The 18,699-nt window shown below is 37.4% G+C and overlaps 1 protein-coding gene across 50 annotated transcripts in view; it reads right to left on the minus strand.

The window, feature by feature from the left end:
- LOC134810891 (uncharacterized) overlaps window positions 1–18,699 on the minus strand; it is a 190,638-nt gene that overhangs the window by 43,689 nt on the left and 128,250 nt on the right. For 14 of the 50 annotated variants that reach the window (XM_063817294.1, XM_063817268.1, XM_063817282.1 and 11 more), the window contains 2 exons: window positions 9,168–9,245; window positions 7,273–7,395 (listed from right to left, as the gene is read on the minus strand). The exons of 4 other annotated variants lie outside the window; for them this stretch is intronic. The gene's annotated coding sequence lies outside the window, so the exon portion shown is untranslated. Of the gene's footprint in view, window positions 1–3,018; window positions 4,088–7,272; window positions 7,396–9,017; window positions 9,246–18,699 lie in introns of those variants that run through there. 32 more of the 50 variants (XM_063817298.1, XM_063817301.1, XM_063817274.1 and 29 more) reach the window with 4 other exon arrangements.

Below are 18,699 nucleotides of genomic sequence, written 5' to 3' on the forward strand. Positions count from 1 at the left end.
ATTTCTAGAGTAAAGGAGGATCATAGTTACTTCCAAAGATAAATACATCTTTATTAAAGTATACCTTATAAATAAAGTTCCTCTCTCAGCATAAAGCATAGAATTGGTTCTTTAAAAGTCCTCTATTCTTTTACATACATGCATCAGGCCATTTATATCAAGTCTCATTCAATGAATGTAAGATACTCAGCAAAAATTATCTTTTTCCTTTTTCCTGTTCACGTATGTAATCTTGTCTATATTATATTCTTAATGTAAAACAAATATTAGTTTTTTCATGAAATCTATGGATCTGAATACCCACTAGGCACATATTAGATTATCAAAAAAATGAATTTGATTAATCTATATCAAAACTTATCACAAGATTATCAGTTTATAAATATTGACTCATGAACTCTCTCATATGCTATTAGAGAATGTCAAAAGAAAACTACTCAAAAAGCCAAGGTTTACAAATGAGACACCAATTAACTGCCTAACCATTGAGCTCTTGTTTATTGTAAAGAACTAAAAAATGGTGATTTTTTTTCCTACATTGATAACACTTTAAACCTCATAATCTTTGAGGTAGGTATTATTAAGCAATTAAGAGTACTGATGGAGTCGAGCCCCTTCTAACCATGTGACCCTAGACAAGTTTTCTAGCTTCTTTGAACCCCAGTCCCAACAGTTATGCATGAGTATAATAAAAGTTCCTATCTGCTTGGGCTAGTAATAGAATGAAATAAGCCACTAGGCACAGTGGCTCACACCTACAATCTCAACACTTTGGGAGGCCAAGGTGGGAGGATCACTTGAGCCCAGGAGTTCAAGACCATTCTGGGCAACAACAGTGAGACCCCATCTCTACACAAAATGTAAAAATTAGCCAGCATGCTGGTGCATGCCTGTGGTCCCAGCTACTTGGGAGGCTGAGGTAGGTAGGAGGATCACTTGAGCCCAGAAGGTCAAGGCTGCAGTAAGCTGTTATCATACCACTGTACTCCATCCATCATGGGCAACACAGCAAGACCCTGTCTCAACAACAACAACAAAAGCCATTTGGTGTTGTTATGCTCCTTTACATTCTATACTCTGGAATCTCTTGTACCTAGTCCTAATAGATGATATTTCCATACACTAACCAGCTTCCCTAAACTCCTTTTTCCTTGAACTTCACTGCAATCAAATTCTTTCTATTCATGCTGTGAACCTGGAAAAATGCAACTGCTTTCTTTAACTTTCTCCTGTCTCTCCTCTGTTCCCTTAAGATTTGGAATTCAATCTTGTGATTGCTTCCATCCAAGATACTCATCTGTCTTTAGATACCCCACTGTTGACCAGACACAAAACACAAAGGGCATCTGTCCTCCTTGATTTTTATTGCTTTGGGCACTAGGGGATGCCCCAGGGGATGCAGCTCAGAACCCTGTTTGATGATCTGCAGCCTGATATGTTGTCCTTTGGCAGCCAACTGGGTCAAGTTTCCCAATAGCAATCTTCAAGGCTTTAGCCCATCAAGACAAGATCAGAGAAGCATTCATCTTGGTAAGCTGAGCTTTTTCATTCTCTCCTCTTCATAGACAACCCCATTATTATTCATTCATACCTTCAACAAAAGTTTAATTTTAAAAAATAACATGAGTGTTATAATAATTTTCTACAAGTATAGTAATTAATGCTGGTTGTTAAAATTCTGCTTTGAAATAAGAGTTTTGTGCCATATTTTTAGTTCTAATGTCTGGGGGACAGAAGAATAAATCCTGATACTCTGGAGCATGCTACATAGAATTATCCACATGAGAAGCAAGTTAACTGCACATCACTGCCTACTGTTTGGAAAGTCTGCTTTCATTATTTCTATTTGGGCACATATTTTTGGAACCCTTGTTGTTTTCTAGTGTCCACTGTGTCTTAATTCAAATTGTAGTCACATAGACTTGCCATAATATCTAATGTCTGCTGCTGTATAAAATGTCTGGCCAGGTGCAGTGGCTCACACTTATAATCCCAGAACTTTGGGAGGTCAAGGAAAGAGGATCACTTGAGGCCAAGAGTTCTAGACCAGCCTGGGCAACATGGTGATTCTGTCTCTACAAAAGATTTTGGTTTTAAATTAGCCAGGTATGGTGGCACATGCTTGAAGTGCCAGCTATTCAGGAAGCTGCAGCAGGAGGATCCCTTGAGCCTAGGAATTTGAGGCTGCAGTGAGCTATGATTGCATCACTGCACTCCAGCTTGGGCAACAAAGTGAGACCCTATCTCTTAAATAATAAAAATTTTAAAAAGTCTGCATGTATTTTTGTGGTGCCCCTGGCCCCATTCATACATCAAATTATTTATGCTGTGACATAGGTTGTGTATTAAATTAGATCATCCCAAATGTACCTTTATCCCAATTTGGTAAAAAATGAATTTGGCTTTTTTGTGTGTCATGCAGTAATAAAGGAAATGGTCAATAATCAGAAGCTAAACTTTATAAACTCTTGTATCTATTTTTAATAGATTGATGATGCATTTTATCTTCATTATTTCCACTCTGTAGTTTTCCTTAGAATTACTTAGTTGTTCACTTTGCACCTGACAGGGATGGAGCTATGTTCTAGGTAAAAAAGGGTGAATAAGATACTCTCCCTATTCTCAAGGCCACAATCTAATAAGGTTAGTCTTTCTTACACAAAGCCATAAATTGATGCCCCTTTTCATTAGAAGCAACATATCTTTATTTCTGTTTTGTTGGCTTTATAAATGTCTAAACACAAGTGATCTATATGGCCAAACCACATTCCTTTTTATTCTGCTTTAGGTGTCCTGACCAGGACTTTTCTAGAACAATACTTGCCCTGTAGCTGCTATTCTGTAAAAACCTAGAAACTGCTTACTCCTGTTTTTTTCTCATGTTAATTGCATTTGTTTACATAAAATTTACAACAGCTATCAGGAACTGTATTTTGTTATCCTAAATTAGTGTTTCACAAACTTATTCTGGTACCTCAGCCTCCCTCAGATCCATATAGACTCCACTTACTTTGGAACTCGATTGTTTTGTTTTTATTAGGGCAATCTTACTAAAGGAAAAGGATGCTAAGGTCAACATGAAATGATATGGTAGTTAGCAAGATGATTCAAACATGTACAAAAGCTTGTTTTCCATCCAAATGTTATAGTATCTGACATTTCACTACTAGAGATTCATTCCTTTGTATTGTGTTCCTTACCATCTGCTGTAAGTGCTGGTAACATCACACTAATTTACACTGAAAGGACAAAGGGTTATGTTCTAGCAAGGACTTCCTGCTATGGATGCTTTAGTGAAGATTTTTCTTCATTATTTTTAGTAATACTATCAACCATTTATTGATTGCCTAATGCGTAATGAAGTACTACACATTTCACAGTTCTATTATTTAATATGTACAACAACTCTGTAAGAGGTGTTATTATCATCCATATTTTACAGATGAGAGGAAGTTTAGGAGAGTAGTTAGCACTGGCTCTGAGAAGAGATGGAAACAGTTAAAATTTCACATTCATTATTTACTAGCACTGTGTCCTTGGAAAACGTACAGTTTCATCACCTGTAAAACAAGGGCAATGGTATTTTCCTCCTGAGCTTGCTACAAAGGTAAACAAATGCCTGACACAGAGTGAGTCTGAAATACAGGGGCGATATAAGAATAAGCAAACAATGATCAGAGGTCAAGCAACTTGCCCAAGACACCAACAAATAAGAGCCCCATAGCCTGGACTACCTCCATGACAGTGTGATGATTTTTGCAAAAAGTAGGCATGTCTCTATACCTCTGAGTCTTTCCAAAACAATTTAGGTAAATAAATATAAAACAGGAGGACAATAGTCACTATGATAATAACAGACACTGCAAAATTGACTTATCTCTCCCAGAATGGGCCGTCTTTCCTAGCCAGCATCATTAAGGCCAGCTATGGATTCAGCAACAGCAGCTTCATTTCTCTTCCTGGCTTCATGTGGATTGGTTTTCCAGTCAATCTGTGACACTAATTCTCCTCTATTAGGAGCTCCGTGAGTCAGTGGCAATACCGAGGCTGAGTCATGTTGGGTAAGCAATGATGCAGTCCTGAGACACTAGAGATAGCAATTAAAAATGACCTTTGTTGTCTCCACACGACTGGCTCCATACTTTCACATTAGTATCAGCAAAGAAGGTATTTCCTGGCTCATGAGTAGGAAATGTAACTGTTAACAAAGACATGATTATACAACTGAGAAGAAGAAATCAAGAGAATAAGCCTCCTACTCATGCTGTGATTGGGACTGAACATAAGTCTTCCATTTTGCTTTTTAGTTTATTCAACTTGGCACTGCAGACAACTAATGATTTCCAATTCAAACATTTTAAGTCTCTTTTTCTCTTACTGACATATTTTTTTCTCATCTAGCAATTTTTATTGCCCCCAGACCTAGTCTTTTGTGTCCTGTATTTTGCAAGAACTATCAGAATAATCAAACATAAACTTTAAGAAAAAAGTTGCTTTCTTCTACTCTCTCCTAATACCTCCTGCAGGGATATAAGAGATTGTCTATCTCTTCATTATTTTAACAAGGCTTCTTTTCCTTGTAACACTAAGGTTGTATAATGATGTTCCCTAATTTTATTCCTTGGGCCTGAACAAGTCTGATAACTCCATTTCCAAAGTAAGAAAAGGAAGCCAAAATCATCAACCAGCTTTCTTTTTACCGATGTTCTGTTTTTTTTAAAGAAGAAAACCTTTCCTTTGGTAGAAAATGCCACTTGATTATGACAAACACTCGTGAAACTTCTGTCTTCTTGAAAATAGCGAGTATCTTAAAATTCACAAAATTTTTCATAGATTATAACAAATTAGTTGGAATAGGTGTGCTCTTAAAGGCCAAACTTCCTGAGCTCCAGCTCTGCTTTTCCCGCTGTCTCTCCAGCAGCATCATGTGGTGGTCCTGCCAAAAACTCACATTCAACTGGTTCAAAGCTTAAAGCTCTACCCTATCCTCCAACTTTCCTCTCACAGAAAAGGGCGCCCCCAGCTTGCCTTGCAGATGTCTTCAGGTTCTCCCTCCCCTCACCACTGATACCCAGTTCATCACCAAGTGCTGTCAGCTCTCCATGTCAGCAGCTCTTGTTTCTGTCTTCTCTTTCTCATTGTCACTACTTGGCCCTCTCAAATGACCTATTGCAGGAACCTCATCAATGGTCTTCTTGCCTCCTCTAATATCTTTCACAGAGTCACCAACATTATCTTTCCAAAACAAAGATCAGTTTCCAGCTGCCTACAGAATGTTATCAAGACATAACCTGGTAGCCACCTTCCTTCCTGATTCCCTCTCATTACATCCTCCCCACATTTTGAATGCTCTAGCCACACTGGAAAATTCATTGTTGCCCAAACATGCCCATCTCATTGCTCAGAGCACTTCTTCCTTCTCAGTGCTTCCCCAACTTTACTTTTTCAAAGATGGAGTCTTGCTATATTGCCCAACTGGAGTGCAGTAGCTATTCATAAGCACACTCATAGTGCACTACAGCCTCAAATTCCTGAGCTCAAGCAGTCCTCCTGCCTCAACCTGGACTACAGGTGCACACCACTGTGCCTGGCTCCATCCCCTAACTTTTTCAAAGTAATGTTACTCTTTCTTTTCTTTGTGCATGATGTACACATTACATTTCGTCATAGCAACCAGTGTGATCTTTTTTACAAAACCATCAAATAATATATTTTCTCTGCTTAAATTTTATGAGCTTCCTCTAAATTCAGAATGATAGATTAGACACTTCTAAGTGTATTATACAAGGCTCTGCATTTTTCTGGCTCCTGCCTCCATCTCTAGATCTCACTTGTACCACTGTTCTTCTTGCTCTCTATGTTCCTGTCACACAATCTCATTTTTATTCTGTAAAACTCCAATGTCATCCTCACCCTATGGTCTTTGCCCTACCTGCTCTGCCCTACTCCCTCTGCCTGGATTATTCTTTCCTCACAAACTAACATGACTGACTTGTTCAGGCCCTCAGAAGAGCACTACACTGAAAATAGCCAACACCAACTCACTGCCAAAAAACTTCCTAAATTTTTTTCTAGCACCCGTCACTATCAACATCTCAAATTATTTTATGTGTATATTTCCTTTATGTTCTCATCTGTCTCCTTCCAACAACAGTTAAGCCCCTTGAGGACAGGTTGCTTACGGCTTTGTCCATCACTGAATCCTCAGCACCTAATACAGACCATGACACATTTGATGAGTGTATATTAAAATAATTAAATGGAAAATACAGCACTTGTCATGTATTATGTCGTTTTCAGTAAGTTGTGTACATGTCTTTCTCCCTAGACTGTAATCGTCTTGAAACTAGGGACTATGTTCTAATTATATGTATATTCCCCCACAGCAATATCCCAAATTGTCATAGTAGGTATTCAGTAAGTTTTCTGGTTGGAATTGAGTTGAGTAACTCTGTCCTTCACTGAGCTACGCTTATCTCTCCAAATTTAAAGAGCATTTGATCTAGTAAGTTTGACCCCAGCCTCAGCTCTGTCAATTAAGAGCTGTGTGACCATAGTCAAGTAGCTAAACTTCTCTGACTCTCTCTGATTGCATATATGAAAAACAGAAATAATAAAATTTTCTCTGCCTAATTCCAGGGTAGTTGTGAGGATTAAATTAAATCACATATGCCCTTTCTTCTCATTAAACTGCAAACAGTTCAAGGTCTGAGATACCAGTTGTTTCTTTTTTGCCTAATGTATACAGAATAGCCTCATGCTGTGTGCACATAGGTCAATCAATAATAGCCATCATTTATTGTGTAGCTACTATGTGACAGACACTGTAATAAGCACCTTTTATAGGACACATCTTATTTAATGTAATCCTTAAAACCATCATGTAAGAATATATATTGGTATCCCCATTTATAGATGAGAAAAATGGCACCTACAGAAGGTAAGAAATGTTCACAAAGCCATACACTTAGTCACTGGCAATGCTGGGATTTGATAGCACATCTGTGTGAACAAGTAAGTGTAACTGCTGATACTTATCATTTGTTCAAACTACACAATATCCAGACATTTCTTCAGAGTTCCTCAACTGCTTTGGTGTTTACTTGAAGCTAAGAAAATCCTTTCAGACTTTTTCTTTCAAGTCCTCCCACCCACGATACTAGCACAACTAAGGAACAAACTCCTGGCCTGAATTTGGCCATGTTCTCTCAGAACATTAAGTCTTGATAAGGATGACAATGGAAAGAGGAAAGAAAGAGAGTTCATTCTTACCAGCAATGGTTCTTGTGCAACATTGCCCTGTAGTTTTCTCCAATCAAAAACTTCTGGTACTGCCTTTTCTCTTCTAAACCTGGTTCTCCAATCCTGTCTTCCTTACAGTCAGTTCCCAACATCCTTTCAATAAATTGTTTTTGTTATTAAATTGGCAAGTTTCTGTTGCTAGTCTAAACAGAACCTCAACTGATAAAATATGCAAAAAGAAAAATAATATGAACCCATAATGAATTCTCAAAACATATTTAATGAAGAAATAATCAATATGCTAATGAATGAATAATCCCTACTCATATGTAAGGGTGTTAAATGTTTAATAGGCTAAGTACTACCTGAAAATACATTATAAAAAAAAGTCACAAGATAGTATATGATTAATTGCCAAATTAATAGCCCAGGCTGTACATGCTGAAGATCAGAGGAGAAAAACACAGCAAGGTTGAATGATCCAGGAAGCCTATATAACTTAATAAATACTTGTTGAATGAAGTCCTGACATCATTCCCTAAGGCAAACCTAAGGAAGCTAATGAATGTAACTTTCCTTCTCTCAGAGACATAAAGCCTGGGGTGTTCGAATGATTCAATACATAGTCATTTGAACTACTCTTCTTCAGAACTGCGCAATTCAGCAAAGGCATGTTACAGAAAGACAGGTTTCTGCCACAGTCATCTTAAGTACTTTCAGTCAACAAGCCTAGATCAAGTGACCACAGGGTCCCAGGCATCAGTCAAGGTGCTAGGAACACATAGAGAAGTAAAATTCAGACAGCAGGAGTGCACCATCTAAGTGGAAACAGAGACACAGGCAGCACATTATGAAAATAGTGCATAATTGCCGATAGAGAACTGCCCAGAGATTGAGGAAGCTCTCAGAAGGGACACTTTATCCAACTTGAGGAGGGGAAAGCCTTTTGAAGGAGAGTTGACTAGCTAGGTCTTAAAAGATGGACAGACTTGACAAAGGAAGAGGCAGGAGAAGGGTATCCCAGGAAAAGAGGCCAAGATAAGCAAGATAAATAAGCAAATAACATAAGCAAAACCACGATGGTATGTACAGGTGTGATGTGAGACAGTCAGTGATGGGAGATCAGGTCCAAAGAGAAGCAGCAGATGGACCATGGAGGGTCTGGTTTGTGATAACTGGGATATAAAACCCTAATTGACTAGATCTGAGTCTCATGGACGCCCGTGGAGGCTGGAGAGGAATCAGTGTCACTCAAACCACAAGACCTGAAAGTGAGTGGGTTGATGCCTGGAGGATTATCTGGGAGCTATTATCAGAAGAAGAGTGAATAGATGCCAAATGAAAAAGAGCTGATAATACCTACTAATATTTTTCCTAAATGGAAGACTAAAATGGCTTCCTAGCAATTGACTAGGCCTGAGATCTCAATAATAATAATTTATGTCTTTTACTCTTGAATAGTAATTTAAACTTCATGATGTGTAGGAACCTCTATAAATGTGCTGGACTATGAGCACCATAAGGGCAAGGACATAATCCATATTACAACCACCATGCCTGGTACACAGCAGGTACTCAACTAAATTTGTTTAATAAGTGAATTAATGCATATAATACCTCATTTCATGTTCACCATCAATTTTATAAGGTATGGGTTTCTAATTCCATTTCCTAAATAGATAAATTATGTAGGTAATTAATAAAATTTTGGTGAGGAAATATGTATTTCAATTATTTACTTTTATGGATATTGAATAATAATAAATGACTCAAAATCGAGAAGAAAGAATTATAATTGTATTTACAAAAGAACCTCTTAATTCTAAGGTTTATAAAAATTAGAACTACTTTCCCAGAAAGGCCATAAATCTCCTACTCCAAAGATGTTTTAGGCCAAGTAAGATGTTGGTTTTAATGAAGCTTGCCTTCTTCAAAGCAGGGAGATGGACACGCTGAGCTTCAACAAATAGTCTATAATTTCTCTTATAACGCTGCAATGTTTCCTAGAAAAAGGAAAAGAAAAAAAAAAGAACATCATTCTTAATGGCTGGTTTCTTTTGCTATAGCGACACCTACTGTTATTGCTGGTACTTTGTTTTTAAGAAAAATATGTGGAAAAATAACAATACATTTAAGTTCTAACAAAAGGCTGTGAATATGAATTTTTATTTTAGTGGTTAGGGATCTTTTCTAGCATCTCAGAAATGAAATATTAAAAGTAAAGATTCCAGGGAACTTGACTGTATGAAAAGACAGACTTTATAGCTATCAGCACTCATCCATTTGAAGGAATACTCTTGATATATATAGATAGATGATGATCTAGATACAGAGATAGATATAGATAGATAGAAATATAAAATAATGTATGATAAGATCTACATAGATATCGATAGCTATATATGAGTTTAGCTTTCCTACATGGTCTTCCATATTATCATAAAACTACAATAATAAGAATAAAATCACTCAATATGCATATTTTGAAGAGAACATTAGACTATGGCACTATGAAGGACACAAAGAAATAAAAGGATAGAGAGAAATATATAATAAGCAAGTTGGCAGATATTCTACACATACGCAAAAACAATATTAGAATATGAGTTTCATATATTAAATTCTACAATGATTTGAAAGGAATCACAACTTGCAACTTTGGTCATCACACAGGACTCAAAAGTAGCTAAGAAATATGAACCATATTTTTGGTTATATTTATAGAGACAAAGAAGAACAGGGAGAAAATTCTGGGCGATGAGAGGAGTCAAGTTTCAAAACAAAAGTGTGAAGTCAAGACTATTCAGTATGCATTAGAGACCATGCTTGGATTAATTTGCTTAGAGCTGAGATCCTAGAGAACTTCTAGAGTGAGCATTGAAAACAGTGGATTCCTAACTTATCATGAAGTGTGCTGAATGCCAGGCTAAAGACTTGGTCTTTCATTCTATTTAGTGATAAGATTTTGAAAGATTTTGATCACGAGGATGATACTATGAAAGTAGCATTTGGGGGGTAACTTGGGTGAAAATATAAAGGATCAGGAAAGATAGACAGAAATATGAACAGCTGAAGGTTGCTGTACAGGGATGAGATTGTAAGAATCTGAAATAGGCTGGTTTTGTTGAAGGCAGTAAGAAAAAAGCATAAATGTGAGAAATGTTGCCACGATTAAGTTCAAAGGATTTGGTAAATAGCAAGAATACAGGTGTTTGGCTTTAGTGTAGATGTAGGGTACAAAAAGCAAGTAAGCAAATAGAATAATGACTCAGATATATCAGCTGTCCTGCAGTCTCAACCTTTCAGGATGGCACCCAATGGGGAGGAAGGGTAAGTACCTCTAGAAGAGGAAAAAAAAAATCACACCAAAATTGTTAAGAAGAGAAGAGCTGAAAATTACATAGAATATGCTATGATTGGTCGATTTGTTACATTAAATGAAAGGATACTCTCTCTAAATAGTTAGTAATGACTGTAAGAGCCAAGCCAATTTGTGCAAAATCCAAGCCGTCTGGACCAAGTAGCAGAAAAAAACAGAGAGAGAGAAGAAAAAGGAAAAATAAGCAAATGGCAAACAGCCAAGATGACAAGCAACAGAAGTGGCAGGGGAGAATAGAAGCATTGGAAATGACAACAGCTGTCACTTTGACAAAAGAGAACAGAGTTAGCAATGGAGAGAGAGATGCTAGCACAACTCTCAACTCTAGCACGACTACAAAATTAAATGGGTATCATTTAATCATCATTATGATGACTGTTTACGTGAACAAAAATTAAGAACCCATGTAGTCGTAAGTTCCGATTTAGTTCTGAATGCAGCAGACAGAATGCTAGAGATATAGACATCTAGGAATGGGGAAATGAAAAAAATTTAGTGGAAAGAAAATCCAAGCCATGTAAGTCATCTCCCAAGGCCCTTGCCATCTGTCCTATGGAAATGTATTCCCCTAGACTTCCCCATGGTTAGTCCCTGCACAAATATCACCTTCTTGACCTCACCAGCTAAATTCACCACTTCCCCACACAGGTTCTTTAGAGAACTTGCCACTACCTGAAAATATATTTTTGCCCTTATTTTTCAGTATTTTATTTTCTGCCTTGACCTGGAATGTAAGCTCCATATAAGCAGGCACATTTCTGTCTTTTTTTTTTATCATTGCATTCTATAGCATTGAAAAATGTCTAAATATTTGTTGAATGAATGGATGACCATATTTTCACATTGATGTTCTAAGATCACACGGAACTGGCTGAAACTCTGACTTGGCTGTCTATATAGGTTTATAGTAGACACTCTTTCTTCCCAGAATATTTTGGAAAATGTCCCATCCCCAGTCTCAGTCCAAGTGGCTCAGGAGTCTGACCCCAACTTCCAGCACCAAGGGTGACATCTAATACAGGATGTGTTGCTCAGAGAACACAATCACCCTGGTAACAGTGGATTGTTCATGGATTGTCTTTGAACCCAAATCCAGTCAATTCAAACTCATCCCCAGGATTTTTTCCAGAGCTATCCAATCAGTCTATATTCTGGGGTCTCTAGAAGTAGAATGTAAGTGTAAAGCAACCAGCATTGATTTTTGCTACTGCATAGGAAGATGCTGCCAGAAAAAGAATTCAACTAGGAGGGAAAGCTGAGAAATGTTAAATAAAAGACAGAGAGAGAAAAAAAATTTCTGATGACATGGTTTGAATCCCTAGATCCAAAGATGCCAAAATTTTAACCTTTTCTACTTTCCATGAATATGAGACAATCCAAATTCTTATTTAAGCTAGTTTGAGTTGGATTTATCTCACTTGCAATAGAGTCTGGTTGGTGAAAATTGTGAGAGATCAAGCAAATCTCATTTCAGTTACAGTACTGAAATATGGCTGAGTGATGGACAATTAAGGAGATATAATACTGCAACCATGTCTTAGTCCAATGAGGTTGCTATTACAAAATACCATAAACTAGGTGGCTTATCAACAACAGAAATTTCTTTCTCACAGTTGTGGAGGCTGGGAAGTCCAAAATCAAGGCAAATTCAGTTTCTAGAAAGGGTCTGCTTTCCGGCTTATGGAGAGTACCTTCTTAGTGTGTCCTCACATGGTAGAAGGGGTGAGTGAACTAAGGATACTAATCCCATTTGTAAGGGCTCTACCATTGTAACTTAATCACCTCCTAAAATCCCCTAACACCTCCTAATACCATCATCTTGGGGGTTAGGATTCTAAGACATGAATTTGGAGAGGAAGGATATAAATATTCAAGCCACAGCAAAGTGTATACACTGATGCTGTCATGGAGAGAGCCACGAAGACCCTAGCCTGATTCACTGGGCCAATGGCATATCTTTGAAACATCAGGAACATTGTCTGTTTATACCCTGAACTAATCTACCCAATTAATAAATCACAGTTAGGTACAGACAACCTCTTGAAGTGTGAATTCCTTCTTTCATAAGCTAAGAGCAAAGAATAAAGCTTTAAAAAGTTATATTCTCTCTGAAAGAGAAAATGACTGTACATAACTTGAAAAGAGCCAGACCTGGAAATGGCTAATGGAACAGCATGGTGTTCAATCTTCCACATTATTTGACATCAAAAGGGCAGCTGGTCACAGTATTTGTCATTTTTTAATCAACTACATATCGTTGAACATGACTGTACCAAGCAATTAGGTGAGCAGTTCTCAGTGAAAAGATGAATGTATTTCCTTACCATGTGTTCAAAGCTACCTGAAAATAAATATGTATATATTGAGCAAATGCAATTCATTTATTGACAAGCATTTTCTGATGATTAATTTGATATTTCAAAATAGAACACATCAGAGAAGACAAACAGCAACTTGAAAGAAAATCTGAAAACTTTGAAGGCAAAGAACTATAGAGTTTTTCCAATAGATCCAGATTGAGGCCAAAACCTCACTCATCCCCTAAAATCCAGGTCAAATGTCATTTCCTCCAAGATGCCTTCTTGGTACCTTCCCCTAGGAGGGGTGATCTTCCTTTCAATCATGTTTTGTCCCTAAATCTATTATAGCACTCTCCACAGTACAGTAATTCTTGTTTATTTTTCCCCATTTACTTCCATTACCCCAATAGCCAAATTGTGACCTTCTTAAAAGCACATCCCTGTAAACCTAGAACCTAATACAAACCCTAGAACTAGGCAGATGAACAGTGCGAAAACAACAGCCAAATGAAGGAGTCCAGTCTTTTTGAAGGGTTCTACCTTGCTGTTCATAAGAGTCTACTTTGGTAAAACCTGCCATTATCTAGACAGTGAATCAAGTTCACCTAGGTTTTAAGGGAATAAAAGGGAATTGATTGTTCTAGTATTTGCAAATCTTAAATTTCTTATAACTTAGAAAATATCATCATTTTAAAGCTTCCAAAGATATTTTCTCCTTGATACATGCAGAATTTGAGCTAATTCATGGATGAATGAAAAACACTTTCTGTATTTTTATCATCATTTCATACATTTAGTGAAGGTTAATTTCTGAACTATATGCTTAGCTGAAGACAGCAAAGCTATTCTACTGCTATAATATTGAAGAACTCACCCTGAGGAAGCAGGGTTACTAGTTGTTAATATTTTTAGCATTTTCCTCTCTCCATTGTTACCTCATTGATTCAACTAATGAACCAGAATGTTTTTCAAAATATGAAATGTTATTAAGCAGAGTTCTGAGGGAAGCTGATTCACCTGAAGAAATATCAGAAGAGTTCTAAACTCATTACAATATTAAAGATGCAATTTCTGTGATACTGCTTATACCTAGGATTCTATTCAGAGTCAAGTGTTTTAGAAAACTTAGAGGAAAGTATGACCTGAGGTCACATTTGCAGAATTGTCAGTATAGAATAATGAGTGGTTACGAGCACAGGCTTTGAAGTTGGCATACCTGTGCTTGAATCTACCACTTGTAGGTATGTAACTTGAACTTTATCTCTCTAAAACAGCAATCAAATAATAACACTGACCTCCTAATTAAATTAGGTAATACATGTGAAATAGAGCATTCAATATGTATTCAGCTAATGCTATTAATGCTATTATGAATATTAATACTATTGTTATTAATTTATGATTATGAAGAATTTTTAGGCTTTCCTCAACTGATGCTTGAGTTCTCCTAAAGAATGCATTCTGGCATATACATTAAAATGATAAGGATTATTCCTCCTTCACACCCATCAATAAACTACAGACTAATGAAATAAATTATAATTTCTGAATTAGTTAATAATAAGTAATATAGAGTTGGATAACGTTAAGAGATGAAAAGATGCGGGCATCTATACTGAAGAGGAAAAAAAAGGGTTTTCTAGAAGATGAGGTAACCACTTGGTAGAAGGTTCTTCAGCTCAGAAATGCAGAACAGAGCTGAGTGAGTGCTAACTCCAGCATTGCCCTAGAACTTGCTTTCCTGAAAGATTAACTAATGCGAGCCTGTGTGCATGTGTGTATATATGCACGCACACACACATGCATGCATGTTGAATAACTCCATCATTTTTTCATAAAAGAAATGTGGATTATACAAATACAGGACTCCCAGGTAGGTTTGCCAAATTTAGCAATTAAAAACACAGGATGCCCAATAGGATTTGAATTTCAGATAAATAATAGATCATTTTTTAGTACAAATATACTTCATGCATACCCTCTACACCGGGTTGGCATCCTGAAAGGTGGGGTTATTCAACATCAAATTAATATGATTAGTCCTGCCACAGAACCACTGGTAGAAGAGAATAAAAGATTATGAAAGCACCCAATTAAATGAGACTTCCCAAGAAGAAGTCATAAAGAGTTAGGGACATAACCACCATAGCACCCTCAGCTAAAAAAGGTTGCATAGTGTATTAGTCCATTCTCACACTGCTGTAAAGAAATACCTGAGATGGGGCAATTTATAAGAAAAGGGGCTTATTTGGCTCACAGTTCTGCAGTCTGTACAGGAAGCACGGTGGCACATGCTTCTGGGGAGGTCTCAGGAAGCTTCCAATCATGACAGAAGGCAAAGCAGGAGCAGGCACATTGCACGGTGAAAACACGGTGAAAGCACGGGCAAGAGCGGGGTGGGAGGTGCCACACACTTTTAAACGACCAGATCTTGAGAGAACTCACTATCATGAGGACAGTACTAAGGGGATGGTACTAAATCATTCATGAGAAATCTGCCCCATGACCCAGTCACCTCGCACCAGGTCCCACCTCCAACATTAGGGATTACAATCCAACATGCAATTTCGGTGGGGACACAGATCCAAACCATATCACATAGATATTCTAGAACATTACCTCTACATTGTGAGAGCACAGATACCATGGAACTTTATGATTTAACTTTCTGGTGCATAGTGGTTCTTAGTAAATGTATTTTATTCAATAATTAGAAACAAAAGCAACATCAGATTTCCGGATTAGTTCATTTCCCAAAGTAAATGGCAGTATACTCCTGTGTTCAATTGGTACTGAAAAGTTGGAAGTTGTTAAAGGAAAGACCCTTAAATTCACTCCCTGCTTTCATATCTTTGTATGAAGCTTTTAAAAATAATTCTCCTATCTATATCTAAGCTTCTTTGTACCTAGCTATTGTATGATTAAAATCTTTCAAAACCATTTCCCCCAGCCCTTTAATATTCTAAGTGTCTCTGCAGAAGTCGAGCATATGCATTTAGAATTGAGATTAAATTCCCTGAATGCTTTTGGCATTGTGCAGCTCTGTCATTCTCATCAGTATTCAGCACCAATGTCAATGGATAAAGTAGTTTAAAAAAAAGTGAAAATATTGCAGCAACTGAATGATATGTGGGATGTGCAGCTGTAATAGTGACAGAGCTTGAAGCAGTCTTACTCGATATGACAGAGCATGTAATGCACCTGAAATTGGGCCCTGTGTAGTGACTAAGAGTTTCAATTTTCTGAGTCTTATAGAATTCTGTATTATGTTTGACAGCTCTGTTTCACACCAATGGCTGGTTCCATAATGCTAACAAGTACAAAGATGAGAAAATGTCACTTAAAAAAAAGGAAGAATACAAAAGTGTATGCAAGCTTCAAGCCCATAAAACCTAATTTCCTATGGGAAATTACCATTTTTCATATTGTTATGACATTTTCAGGATACTGCCACTGCAAAATTTGTTTCTTCCCTACGCATATATGGAAAAGGTCATTCAAGGGTGTAGACTGAGGGTGAAAAAAGAGTGAGGCAAGGTGTGGCCAGACCTGTCTGTGATCCCCCAGTGGCCTTTCTCTCTGTTGCCCTAACCTGCACCCCCTACATCTGCTGTTAAAAACCCAGGAATGTCACATTCACAGAAGAGAGTTTTTTTCCCCAATCAAAGATGAGTTTCTAGCAAGACTGAAACAGATGACCTGTCTCATTGGGCATTCCCTCCATCACTCCCTGGCAATATCCATACAGAGTGAGGAATTAAGTTGTACCATTCTGCATATAAAAATGAAAATTCAGCTCACTTTTTGATGGCTTTTCTCTGTCCGGTGTGGTTCTCGTTTCCTCCTTTCCTCCTCCCAAACCCCTGTTAAATTATTCCTGGTGGGGTTCCCCTGCCATCCCCCATGCCTGTAATGCAAAGGGTCCAGCCCCCTGGGCAGTGCATTGTCCTCCCAGCAGGAAGTTCCCAAGGACATGTGAAAAAGTAACAGGAATCAGAATCTTGTAGCCTATTTCATGCTGCCTCTGCCTTCTCTTCCTTTTCCAAATTTCTTCCTGCTTTGGCCAAATCTACACTGGCATTGTAGGTTCCCTTGTTTTCGTGCCTCCCAATTCAGCTGGTCTCCTTTTGTGCGTGCAGCCATTCGTCAAACTGATTAATTACTGGTAGCTACTCCTCTGACTCAGCCTTAGGGTCCTGTCTTCTAATTTGTTCTCAGAGGCAGCCCTGGGGAGAGTTTTCTGTCATTTCTTGAGTTTTATTCTCCTGGTCTCACCTTTCTGGTCCCAAGGACTAGGGTGAACAGCTGTTCTCCAGTCCCATGAATAATGACTCATAATTAGACAGCACTTCTTTACGAGGAGGTGGATCATGAGGTACTGAGCCCAGGCTTTGAAGTCAAGCAAGGGTTCAAAATCTTGACTCAGGCCCTAATTAGATGAATGACCTTGGCAAATTTACTTAACCTTCCTGATTGCCAGTTTCTACATCTGAAAAATGGGGATACTGCAGCTGTATCTATAAGGAGAGTGGTTAAATGAAGATTCAGATAGTACGTATTGGAACTATGCCCCCAAAGCTAGGTTTTCTCATTACAATATACATTTTATTTTATACCTTACTAGCTTTCACCTTCTTTCCTGCAAGAATGTGGGATTAGAAAGTTTCTATTGTCCATATGCCAAATATGCTGCTATTGTGTACCCAGATAAACATATTTGGCAAGATTGTTGGCATACTCAGGGCAATTTAATGAGAAGAATTTATTATATTACAAACCATTGCCCCAAAGATGATAGTTGTGCTTATAAAATTCATTGGTCTCTTAGGTTTTCTGTGTGTATATTATTATTAAATGTAACTAAAATCTACCAACAAATAAAAGGTTATTTATTTTTTAAAAGGCAAAGATATTTTATTTAAAAAGTAGACTGGTTGCTGCCTATGTGTTTGTTTATGTGATGTTCCATGGTCACTAAAGGCAGATGCACGATGGTAACTCGCTCTCTCATACTGCTATTTGCATTCCCATCTGTGCTACACAAATGGGCACGGTGGTAAAGTCATTTGGTAAGTCATGTTTCCACAGAAATTTGGGCCAAAACGTACATCAACCATACCATGTAATAATGATATGGTAATTGTTTCCACTCTTCAGCCACCAAAAAATTACCTTCCTTTAGTCCTTTCAAATACTTAAGGGAATCCCATGTGTCTGGGTCCTAGGCACTTCTTACCAATGACAGATAACACCCTAAGAAAAGGAGTTATGGCCAAAAACCATGCACCATATTCCTTGCTGAGAAATCACTCCCAGAAACTTATTAGAAAGTAGGTTTTTCAAAATGGAAGTAATCTAAAATATATTGCCATCTTTACTTATTGAGGTTAATAACTATAACAAGCATAGACATTACACTATAAATGTTTATTTTTTATAAGGTTACTTCTATTAGTGTCTATATCAACCATGGGTATTTGAAGACTTACTTGGTAAGGCTATAGAAGACAACAATAATATCTTCAATTATTGAACATGTAGTATTACATACCAGATATCTTTTAATGTGATCCTTACAACAACCCCAGTGTTAGAGATTATTATTTTTTTCCATTTTACAAATAAGGAAACTGAGACTTACAGAAGATACGTAGCTTGTCTTCACAGCTAGTGGTGAAATCCAATTGAATTTCAATTTTTAAAGTTAAGGTACAACTACTAATCAAAACATGAGTATCATTTTGGTCATTTAGACAGCCAGTTCATCCTCAATGCTCA

The sequence above is a fragment of the Pan troglodytes genome, chromosome 7 (genome assembly GCF_028858775.2).
Source record: "Pan troglodytes isolate AG18354 chromosome 7, NHGRI_mPanTro3-v2.0_pri, whole genome shotgun sequence".
Taxonomy (NCBI): domain Eukaryota; kingdom Metazoa; phylum Chordata; class Mammalia; order Primates; family Hominidae; genus Pan; species Pan troglodytes.